At 51.2% G+C, this 12,513-nt stretch overlaps 1 protein-coding gene and 1 long non-coding RNA gene across 2 annotated transcripts in view; one reads left to right on the top strand and one right to left on the bottom strand.

Moving 5' to 3' along the window:
* Positions 1–12,513, bottom strand: part of LOC119970215 (neuromedin-K receptor-like) — a 106,765-nt gene that overhangs the window by 29,465 nt on the left and 64,787 nt on the right. The gene's annotated exons all lie outside the window — the stretch shown is intronic.
* Positions 1–12,513, top strand: part of LOC119970216 — a 107,380-nt gene that overhangs the window by 86,269 nt on the left and 8,598 nt on the right. The window lies entirely within an intron of this gene.

Raw genomic sequence — 12,513 nt, 5'->3', positions numbered from 1 at the left:
ATTATTCCATTCCAATTCTCTTCCCGCACCGAGTGATGCACTAAGGCAGACTTACTTTCGTTTCCACAGCTAGTAATTCCAAGAAGTAGTCTGTCACCAGGGGCTTATAGCTTGAGGGGTGTCACTCCACATCAAGCTTGGCTGACTAGACGTTTCTCCCACTCTTACCACTAACCATTGGCATGTTTGGAAGAATCTGCGGGTTGACACTCAACCTGTTTGACTGCAATATGAACGCACTTTCCTTGGCATCAAGCCCTGAGGTGGGACTTGAACCCAGACCTTCTGGCTCAGAGGCAGGGATGCTGTCCATTACAACGCAAGATTTCCTAGTTCCTATTATGCAGAGACCAATATGTGACACTGACAGCAAAGATTTTCCTTCAATGGTGCAACTGTCACTTTAATTGTGGCTCGGTTGTCTTCCATGCTGCAGTGAGTGGCTCACTGCAAACCACTACATCACCCTCCACCTCAACCTCCACAGCTGGATTCTACTTGGGTGGTTATTTAATGAAACTGGGCTGGGGTTGTGGTGAATGTGTAACTGGTAATTCACACTGTACCTTACTGTTGTCCCTGTGGGCCCCATCTGTGAGCCACTGTGTGGCTCTGCCCACAGGGGGAGATGAGGAGCATGTACAGGGCTCCACCTTATACTCCCCAAAGGGGCGGAGCCTAAGTGCTGCGGTCCTGCGAGACCGCCCTCAGTATCGTGCAGTCGCAGGCAGGCTCAGTTGTAAGCCGATTAAAGCCACAGTTTACTCCAACTCGTTTCTGTGAGTGAATTGATGGTCACATCAATTTAAACGACTTAAAGACCCACTATGGAATCAGCCCTCAAACCTGACCGACTGGAACTCGATCCACAGGCCGCAGAGGCAAAGGAAATTTTTTTGCATTGGCTTCGGTGCTTCAAGGCCTACCCTGGCTGCGTCGACGACTTCCTCCATTACAGATGAACAGAAACTAAGTCTTCTCCACGCACGGGTGAGCCATCGTATTTCTACTCAACTTGATGAAGCTAACTCTTACACTGAGGCCCTCGCGATACTCGACTGCCTGTACGTACGGCCCGTGAACGAAGTCTACGTGCGACGCATCTTCGCAACTCGTCGCCAGCACTCTAGGGAGTCGCTAGATGACTATCTATGCGATCTCAAAGCCCTAGCACGCGACTGTAACTACCAGGCCGTGACAGCCACTCAGCACATGGAACACGCCGTCCGAGACGTGTATGTTGCGGCGGTCCGATCAAATTATGTGCGGCAGCATCTCCTTGAGAAAGGGGCCCAGGACCGGGAGGACACAGTAAAACTGGCGACCTCATTAGAGGTCGCTTTCCAAAGCCTAACTGCGTTCCCGGCCGATCACGCGACCCCATCGTGGACCCCCGACCAAAGGCTGCCCCAGGCCTGCGCCGCGCAGCCACCCGCCCACCACGGAGGACTATCGTGCCATTTTTGCGGCCAGCTCCAACACCCCCGGCAGCAATGCCCGGCCCGCAACACGAACTGCAGCAGCTGCGGGCGAAAAGGACACTTCACTAAGGTCTGCCTGGCCAAATCAAAAAACTTAAACCCTAACTCGAACACTCGCTCCTCCGACTCTCAGGCCCGCATACCCCGTAACGTGGCAGCGTGTCTGCCGACTCCGCTTCCACACAACATGTGCGACTCACGGGGGCCGCTATCTTGGCTATCCTCCCCCACGCGGCCGGCCATGTGCGATCCATGGGTGCCGCCATCTTGGGCGCCATTGTCCTCGCCGCTTGCCACATGTGATCCATGGGGGCAGCCATCTTGGCCATCACCCGCTACGACACTCGAAGATTACGACCTTCGCGGACAGTCATCACGGGGCCGCACCAGCACCGCCGACCATACCGCCGACTACCTTCAACTCAGCGCAGTCACCTTGGACCAGTTGCGGCCCAAGCACCTCAAGGGCTCCATGATGTCCGTCTGGATCAACGGAAATGAGACACCGTGCCTGTTCGACTCCGGGAGCACTGAGAGCTTTGTTCACCCAGATCTGGTAAGGCGCTGTTTGCTCCCGTTATTCCCGACACAGCAAACAATCTCCCTCGCCTCGGGGTCACACTCCATTCAAATACAGGGGTGTTCTACTGCGACTCTGACAATACAGGGCGCCGAATACACCAATTTCCAATTGGATGTGCTTCCAGAGCTCTGCGCCCCTCTCCTCCTAGGACTGGATTCCAGTGAAACCTCAGGAGCCTAACACTCAGCTTTGGCGGACCCCTGCCCCCACTCACTATATGCAGCCTTAGCAACTCTGAAAATCGACCCCCCTCCACTCTTCGCTAATCTCACCGCCAACTGCAAACCAGTGGCCACTCGCAGCAGGAGGTATAGTCTACAGGACAGGGTGTTTATCAGATCTGAAGACCGGCGTCTTTCGCGTGAAGGAGTCATAGAGGCCAGTAATAGCCCCTGGAGAGCTCAGGTGGTGGTCGTCAAAACCGGGGAAAAGCTCCGGATGGTGGTTGATTACAGCCAGACCATTAACCGGTTCACGCACCTTGATGCATACCCCCTCCCCCGGATTGCAGACATGGTAAGTCAGATCGCACAGTACCGCATGTTCTCCACGGTGGATCTGAAGTCTGCATACCACCAGCTCCCAATCCACCTGGAGGACCGCCACTACACGGCGTTCGAGGCAGACGGCCACCTCTTCCATTTCCTCTGGGTTCATCACGAACGGGGTTTCGGTGTTCCAACGAGCAATGGACCGAACGCTGGACCAATACGGGCTGCGGGCCACTTTTCTGTACTTGGATAACGTCACCATCTCCGGCCATGACCAGCAGGACACGACGCCAATCTCCACCGATTTTTCCAGACCGGCCAAAAACTCAATCTCACCTACAATAAGGAGAAATGCGTTTTCCGCACTACCAGGCTAGCCATCCTCAGCTACGTTGTGGAAAACGGGGTCCTAGGACCCGACCCTGACCGTATGCGCCTACTCTTACAACTCCCTCTCCCTCACTGTCCCAAGGCCCTCAAGAGGTGCCTCGGATTTTTTTCATACTATGCCCAGTGGGGCCCCCAGTATGCGGACAAGGCCCGCCCACTATTTAAACCACCCTCTCCCCACTGTCAGCCGAGGCTCGCCAGGCCTTCAACTGCATTAAGGTGGACATCGCCAAAGCCTCCATGCATGCGGTAGATGAGTCCGTCCCATTCCAGGTGGAGAGCGACGCATCAGAGGTCGCTCTCGCTGCAACCCTTAACCAAGCAGGCAGGCCAGTAGCGTTCTTTTCCCGAACCCTCTCCTCTTTGGAACTTCGACACTCCTCAGTCGAAAAGGAAGCCCAAGCCATTGGGGAAGCCATGTGGCATTGGAGGCACTACTTCGCGGGTAGGAGTACCCTCATCACCGACCAAAGATCGGTTGCCTTTAAATTTGACAACTCGCAGCGGGGCAAGATCAAGAATGACAAAATCTTGCGGTGGACGATTGAACTCTCCACCTATAATTACGATATAGTATATCGTCCTGGGAAGCTCAATGAGCCCCCAGATGCCCATGCGCCAGCGCGCAAGACGACCGACTATAGGCTATCCACAATGACCTCTGCCATCCGGGGGTCAACCGGCCCGCCCATTACATCAAGGCCCGCAACCTGCCCTTCTTCACCGAGGAGGTTAAAGCCGTCACCAGGAATTGCCCGATCTGCGTGGAGTGTAAACTGCACTTCTATGGATCAGACAAGGCCCACCTGGTAAAGGCATCCCTGCCCTTTGAACGCCTGAGCATTGATTTCAAAGGGCCCCTCCCTTTGAACAACCGTAACACTTACTTTCTCAACAATATAGACGAGTTCTCTCGTTTCTCTTTTGCCATCCCATGCCCCGATATGACCACCCCCACGGTTATCAGAGCCCTGCACAGAATCTTCACCCTGTTTCGGTTTCCCTAACTATGTCCACAGTGACAGGGGTTTGCCCTTCATGAGCGACGAACTGCGTCAGTACCTGCTCGGCAAGGGCATCGTCTCGAGCAGGACTACCAGTTATAACCCCAGGAGGAACGGGCAGGTGGAGAGGGCGAACGTGACGGTCTGGAAGACCGTCCTACTGACCCGACAGTCCAGGAATCTCCCGACCTCCCACTGGCAGCAGGTCCTCCCCGATGCGCTCCATGCTATTAGGTCCCTCCTTTGTACGGCCACAAATCAGGCTCCTCACGATCGCTTATTTGTCTTCCCTCCGGGAACTACCACGGGGGCCTAGCTTCCATCCTGGTTGAGGACACCGGGCCCTGTCCTCCTTCGGAAGCACGTCCGGACACATAAGACTGACCCCTTGGTAGAGAGGGTCCAGCTCCTGCACTCGAACCCCCACTCCGCGTATGTTGAACACCCCGATGGCCGGCAAGGCACCGTTTCCCTCTGGGACCTAGCACCCGCAGGCTCTACCACCACTACCACCGATACATCCCCCACACTACACCCCACCCGACCTTCCACGCCCCGCGTCCCCAGACCTATTTGCTTCCCGCGCTCCCTTCCACCCGGCACACCATTCCACAGGAACGAAGCTCAGGAAGAGCCATCCCCAGAGTCCACCCCTGGGCCCGCACCGAACATCCTTCCACAGCCACTCGAAACGGCTGCAACACCAGTGCTTCGTCGGTTGCAACGCACGATCCGGGCGCCGGATCGACTGAACTTGTAAACCCGTCACCCCCAGCGAACTTGATTTTTTTAACAGGGGGTGAATGTGGTGAATGTGTAACTGGTAATTCACACTGTACCTTACTGTTGTCCCTATGGGCCCCATCTGTGAGACACTGTGCGGCTCTGCCCACAGGGAGAGATGAGGAGCATGTACAGGGCTCCGCCCTAGGCTCCGCCCCCTTTCGGGAGTATAAGTGCTGCGGTCCTGTGAGACCGCCCTCAGTATTGTGCAGTCGCAGGCAGGCTCAGTTGTAAGCCGATTAAAGCCACAGTTTACTCCAACTCGTGTCTCTGAGTGAATTGATGGTTGCACATCAGGGGTGATAGTGACGGAAAGAGACACCTTGCCCCACTCCTCCCCCGGCACAGGGAGAAAATGTGCTACGTCCATCATGCCTGTACTGAAAAATATTGTCTTGTGTTAGTTGAATGTAGCTGTCAATTTCTTCAAAATAAGCAAGGGTCATGACTGTATTAAATTCGGCCGTAAATGAGTCTGAATGGAATAGAGAATTGACGTGGTGTAAAATAGGCTTGCAATTCATTCTGTCTATTTTGAGATATTGTTGCGGATCAATTTCACGCCCAATTAAGGATGTGAATGTATTAGCTGGTCAGCTACCAAAAGCTATCTGCCCGCTGATGTTCTTAGTGCAAACTTCCTTGCTGAGCGTAATATTAAATCCAGGGATTTTATCTAAACTACTTTAGTTCCTTTATATTTCCTTTATATTGCCTCTTTGTTGAATCTTACAGCAATCTTGATCAATTTTCACCCCCCAACCAACAGCACTGAAACAGATTTCTGCCCTTTCCCTCCCAAAGGCATCAGTTTTTTCTCAAATTGTTCTCACACACATTATGGGTATTGTGGTTGGTCCAGAGCTTGCATCACTGCTTTTCGGGAAACACCGTCACATCCTGTGCCATTCAGGCACTTAACAGGCCACCTATGGGCCTTCCCCCAGGATGAATGACACTGAACGGGGTGGTACTATAGGACCATAGGAACATAGCAATTAAGAGCAGAAATAGTGCCTCCTCACCTCAGTTTTGAATCTACCGCCTCTCGACCTATGTCAGTGACCTCTCGTTCTAGTGGTGCAGCTATCCCACTCGTCGAGAGATGCTGGCCAATCACAGGCTGTCAGCTCTTCTGTACTCAGCAGTACCACCAAGGCGGCTGTGGCTGCTGCCGGTACAAAACCCACCTGAAGCCCCAGATCGAGGAGAGATCTGGGCACAGGTGATTGATGGCAGCAATGGGTTGCTTAAGAGGGAAAGGGGTCCCACCCTTCCAATCCCACATATGTTTGCTTGTCATGCTCCCTGCATGGCAAGCCGCCTGCTTGTTGCTGGATTAATGCCAGCAGTGGCGGCAGGATACGGCCCCTAAATGGGCATCAATTTCTGATTTATGGACCTCACTTGGTGTCAGGGCAGGAAGGCCATCCATCTGGTACTTCTGTAGTTGTGTCAGCATCACAGACTAATATCCAAATTCCACCAACATTGATATGGGTAGCACTGGCTAAACCCGAAATAACCTGCTAGGATGGTAGTCCTGATAATGAAAACTTTTAAATGGAAATAATCTAAAGATGGGTCTTGATGATTTCAAGTGATGGAGCTGTGACTATTTTCTTTGGCAGCTTGTTCCATTGTGGGATTGTCCTTGGGAAGACGATCTTTAATTTAAATGATCTTGGAAACAAATAGTCTTTGTGGATTGTATGGATGCTCCTGTTTTTGGTCATAGAGTCATATCATAGAATCGTACAATCCCTACAGTGCAGAAGGAAGCCTATCGAGTCTGCACGGACCCTCTGGAAGAGCACCCTATCCAGGACCTACTCCCTCGCCCTATTCCCGCAACTCCACCTAACCTGCACATCTTTGGACATTAAGGGGCAATTTAGCATGGCCAATCCACTTAACTTGCTCATCTTTGGACTGTGGGAGGAAACCAGAGCACCCGGTGGAAACCCACGCAGACACGGGGAGAAAGTGCAAACTCCACACAGTCAGTCACCCAAGGCCGGAAATGAACCCCGGTCCCTGGTGCTGTGATGCAGCAGTGCTAACCACTGTGCCACCGTGACACCCCTTGTCATTGCTGGAGGCCAACAAGTACTTGTTTCCATCAATTCCCACCTGTTGCTTCCATATTTTGTAGAATACAATCAGTCTGTTTTTCTCCCTCCTTTGATGTAGTATTCTCATGTCAAACCTTTGATCCCTTCCTGCCACAATGACCGAATTGGGTTGGAGGTGGAAGGTGGCAGAGACTCCAACTTCCACCTTCCCACCGGATTATATGCACCCCTGCCACCAAACATGCCATGCGGAAGGGCACAACATTTGCCCTACGATACTTGCCTTTTTCCATTGCTCGCTTGTATTTCAAAGTTAACTGATGATTACAAGGGCTGGGGAAACCCAGTTTGCAGTTCTACTGACCGTATCTGGAGGTAAAGGAAACTGCTTTCATTGATAAATTTCCGTCATTAGACAAGATTTGCAATAGCATCCAAGGTGGCATTCTGTAAAGTGGGCTACTTTGGTCAGTGAAATTAGCTGCACAAAACCAATGGCTTGAGAGGAACGAGTTGGAATTCAATAGAAATTGAATCAAGCATTGCTGGCTCAGATGCAAAACTGGGCAGCTACAGGTGAAGGCTCCCTCTGCTCTCACCAGTTTCTGAATTGGGGAAAGAACGTCATTGTTGCAGAGTTTGAATTTTCCAAATCAACCATCATTATGGTCTGTTTGAATAAGATTGCCAGTTTAATGCCAACTTGTCTCAAATGAGTGAGGTTTACATTTTAAACTTGCGTTCCCAGAGAACAAAGCTGAAACCATCAAGACAGATGACACATGGGTCATGGAAGATGAATTGTGTATCTTCAAATGGAGTCTGTGTGAACTGACCATATAGATCTCATCAATATTGTTCTGCATCACCATTTCTCTGAATGTGAGCAATAGCATTTGGATTAAATTTGCCTGTGTTGAATACTTCTCCATTTCACGCTTCCCTTAACAGGAAGGAGAAAGAAAGAATGAGTCATCAGTTAAAGCAGTTGAAAACATTGGCTTAGAAATTGGACTGTAATTATTTCTGAGTGCACTCTCATAACTGAATTCTGAGGCTCAAAGCACCATTGATCATAGAGCATACAGTGCAGAAGGAGGCCATTCAGCCAAAGAACAACAGAACAAAGAAAAGTACAGCACAGGAACAGGCCCTTCGGCCCTCCAAGCCCGTGCCGACCATGCTGCCCGACTAAACTACAATCTTCTACACTTCCTGGGTCCATATCCCTCTATTCCCATCCTATTCATGTATTTGTCAAGATGCCCCTTAAATGTCACTATTGTCCCTGCTTCCACCACCACCTCCGGCAGTGAGTTCCAGGCACCCACTACCCTCTGTGTAAAAATCTCCTCTAAACCTTGCCCCTCGCACCTTAAACCTATGCCCTCGAGTAATTGACCCCTCTGCCCTGGGAAAAGCCTCTGACTATCCACTCTGTCTATGCCTCTCATAATTTTGTCGACCTCTATCAGGTCGCCCCTCAACCTCCGTCGTTCCAGTGAGAACAAATTGAGTTTATTCAACCGCTCCTCATAGCTAATGCCCTCCATACCAGGCAACATCCTGGTAAATCTCTTCTGCATCCTCTCTAAAGCCTCCACATCCTACTGGTAGTGTGGCGACCAGAATTGAACACTATACTCCAACTGTGGCCTAACTAAGGTTCTATAGAGCTGCAACATGACTTGCCAATTTTTATACTCAATGCCCCGGCCAATGAAGGCAAGCATGCCGTATGGCTTCTTGACTACCTACTCCACCTGTGTTGCTCCTTTCAGTGATCTGTGGACCTGTACACCTAGATCTCTCTGACTTTCAATACTCTTTCGGGTTCTACCATTCAATGTATATTCCCTACCTGCATTAGACCTTCCAAAATGCATTACCTCACATTTGTCCAGATTAAACTCCATCTGCCATCTCTCCGCCCAAGTCTCCAAACGATCTAAATCCTGCTGTATCCTCTGACAGTCCTCATCGGTATCCACAATTCCACCAACCTTTGTGTCGTCTGCAAACTTACTAATCAGACCAGTTACATTTTCCTCCAAGTCATTTATATATACCATGAACAGCAAAGGTCCCAGCACTGATCCCTGCGGATCACCACTAGTCACAGTCCTCCAATTAGAAAAGCACCCTTCCATTGCTACTCTCTGCCTTCTATGACCTAGCCAGTTCTGTATCCACCTTGCCAGTTCACCCCTGAACCCGTGTGACTTCACCTTTTGTATCAGTCTACCATGGGGGACATTGTCAAAGGCCTTACTGAAGTCCATATAGACAACATCCACTGCCCTACCTGCATCAATCATCTTTGTGAACTCTTCGAAAAACTCTATCAAGTTAGTGAGACACGACCTCCCCTTCACAAAACCATGCTGCCTCTCACTAATACGTCCATTTGCTTCCAAATGGGAGTACATCCTGTGTCGAAGAATTCTCTCCAGTAATTTCCCTACCACTGACGTAAGGCTCACCGGCCTGAAGTTCCCTGGATTATCCTTGCTACCCTTCATAAACAAAGGAACAACATTGGCTATTCTCCAGTCCTCCGGGACATCACCTGAAGACAGTGAGGATACAAAGATTTTTGTCAAGGCCTCAGCAATTTCCTCTCTAGACTCCTTCAGTATTCTGGGTAGATCCCAACAGGCCCCGGGGACCTATCTACCGTAATATTTTTCAAGGTGCCCAACACCTCGTCTTTTTGGATCTCAATGTGACCCAGGCTATCTACACACCCTTCTCCAGACTCAACACCCACCAATTCCTTCTCTTTGGTGAATACTGATGCAAAGTATTCATTTAGTACCTCGCTCATTTCCTCTGGCTCCACACATAGATTCCCTTGCCTATCCTTCAGTGGGCCCACGCTTTCCCTGAATACCCTCTTGCTTTTTATGTACGTGTAAAAAGCCTTGGGATTTTCCTGAACCCTATTTGCCAATTATTTTCGTAACCCCTTCTAGCCCTCCTGACTCCTTGCTTAAGATCCTTCCTACTTTCCTTATATTCAACACAGGCTTCGTCTGTTCCCAGCCTTCTAGCACTGACAAATGCCTCCTTTTTCTTTTTGACGAGACCGACAATATCTCTCGTTATCCAAGGTTCCTGAAATTGGCCGTATTTATCATTCCTCTGCACAGGAACATGCCGGTCCTGAATTCCTTTCAACTGACATTTGAAAGCCTCCCACATGTCAGATGTTGATTTACCCTCAAACATCCTCCCCCAATCTAGGTTCTTCAGTTCCCGCCTAATATTGTTATAATTAGCTTTCCCCCAATTTAGCACATTCACCCTAGGACCACTCTTATCCTTGTCCACCAGCACTTTAAAACTTACTGAATTGTGGTCACTGTTTCCGAAATGCTCCCCTACTGAAACTTCTACCACCTGGCCGGGCTCATTCCCCAATACCAGGTCCAATACAGCCCCTTCCCTAGTTGGACAGTCTACATATTGTTTTAAGAAGCCCTCCTGGATGCTCCTTACAAACTCTGCCCCGTCTAAGCCCCTAGCACTAAGTGAGTCCCAGTCAATATTGGGGAAGTTGAAGTCTCCCATCACAACAACCCTGTTGTTTTTACTCTTTTCCAAAATCTGTCTATCTATCTGCTCCTCTACCTCCCGCTGGCTGTTGGGTGGCCTGTAGTAAACCCCCAACATTGTGACTGCACCCTTCTTGTTCCTGATCTCGACCCATACAGCCTCACTGCCCTCTGAGGTGTCCTCCCGTAGTACAGCTGTGATATTCTCCCTAACCAGTAGCGCAACTCCACCACCCCTTTTACATCCCCCCTGAAACATCTAAATCCTGGAATGTTTAGCTGCCAATCCTGTCCTTCCCTCAACCAGGTCTCTGTAATGGCAACAACATCATAGTTCCAAGTACTAATCCAAGCTCTAAGTTCATCTGCCTTACCCGTAATACTTCTTGCATTAAAACATATGCACTTCAGGCCACCAGACCCGCTGTGTTCAGCAACATCTCCCTGTCTGCTCTGCCTCAGAGCCATACTGGCCCTATTCCCTAGTTCTCCCTCAATGTTTTCACCTTCTGACCTATTGCTCCAGTGCTCACCCCCCTGCCATACTAGTTTAAACCCTCCCGTGTGACACTGGCAAACCTCACCATATTACTGCAGCCCATCAAGTCTGCACCGACCTACTTAAGCCCTCACATCCACCCTATCCCCGTAACCCAATAACCCCTCCTAACCTTTTTTTGGTCACTAAGGGCAATTTATCATGGCCAATCCACCTAACCTGCACATCTTTGGACTGTGTGAGGAAACCGGAGCACCCGGAGGAAACCCACGCAGACACGGGGAGAACGTGCAGACTCCACACAGACAGTGACCCAGCGGGGAATCGAACCATGTTCGGAGAGAAGGCAAGAGCCTTTTCAGGAGTGGACTTCAGGGTTTGGGCTGTTCCTCCGAAGAAAGTGGCGGCCTTTGAGTGTGACTGTCAGACTGTCTCAATTTCAGCAATGTGAGATTATATATAAATTAATGTGAATATTGAATTAAAAAGATACAGGAGACCAGAGTGGACTAACAATAAAACACACAGGGCGAAATTCTCCGCCCCCCACGACGGGTGGGAGAATAGCGGGAGGGCCTTCACGACATTTTTGCCGCCCTCCCGCTATTCTCCCCCCCCCCCCCCCCCCCGCCGAAGTCCCGACCCGAATCGCTGCCGCTGTTTTTTTACGGCCGGCAGCGATTCTCAGCTGTTAGATGGGCCGAAGTCCCAGCCCTTTCCGCTGTTTTTACGAACGGCAAACACACCTGGTCTTGCCGTTCGTAAAAACGGCGTCACAAACTCGCTATTAATAACCATGGCACCGATTGGCACGGCCGTACCACGGCCGTGCCAAGGGTGCCATGGGCCCGCGATCGGTGGGCACCGATCGCGGGCAGCGGGCCCGATGCCCGTGCACTACTTGTCCTTCCACCGCCCCGCAGTATCCATTCGCGGGGCGGCTGAGGGGCAACCCGGCCCGCGCATGCGCGGGTTTCGCGCAAAAACGCGATGACGTCCCCCGCGCATGCGCGGGTTGGAGTCTTCCAAACTGCGCATGCGCGGCTGACGTCATATGACGCGTCAGCCGGCGCTAACTCCGGCAAGCGGGCTTAACGATTTTCGTTAAGCCCGTCTTGCCGGAGCCTACGGCATCGGGCTGCTAGCCCCGACCGGGGACCAGAATCGGTCCCCGGTCGGGAAGGGGCGCGCTGCCGTAAAACCCGCCCGGGTTTTACGGCAGCTTTACGATTTCTCCCGTTTTGGGAGAATCGCGCCCACAGTGCTGCAGCGTGGGGGGCCCAGCCAATGTGGAGGCCCCATACTGAGAGGTGGCTGTGGTGTGGGAGCACCAATCAGAGCCTAGTAGCTCTGAATTTGCTGATAGGCTAGCCTATCAGCAGACAATACAGAGAAACATTGGGCTCTGATTGGTGGAGTCCCCTGAGAGCATGTTGAGAGGTGGTGGAGATTTGAGAGCAGTTCAGATGGATTTCCTTATAGTTTGGTGTGTAGTTTCTGGACTTTCATTGAGTGAAGCAGCAGCCAGGTTTCTGACATTCGGCCCAGCAGCCTGAGGCAAAAGTGAGGTCGCCGACCTTGCATCAGGATGGGAGCCGACGGGACCTTCAGTGAGGATTGAGAAAGAGGTGCTGGCCAATGGTCATCGAG

Source organism: Scyliorhinus canicula, chromosome 8, assembly GCF_902713615.1.
Source record: "Scyliorhinus canicula chromosome 8, sScyCan1.1, whole genome shotgun sequence".
Taxonomy (NCBI): Eukaryota; Metazoa; Chordata; class Chondrichthyes; order Carcharhiniformes; family Scyliorhinidae; genus Scyliorhinus; species Scyliorhinus canicula.
The sequence above is the reverse complement of the archived record's forward strand: the minus strand, read 5'-3'. Positions and strand labels throughout refer to the sequence as shown.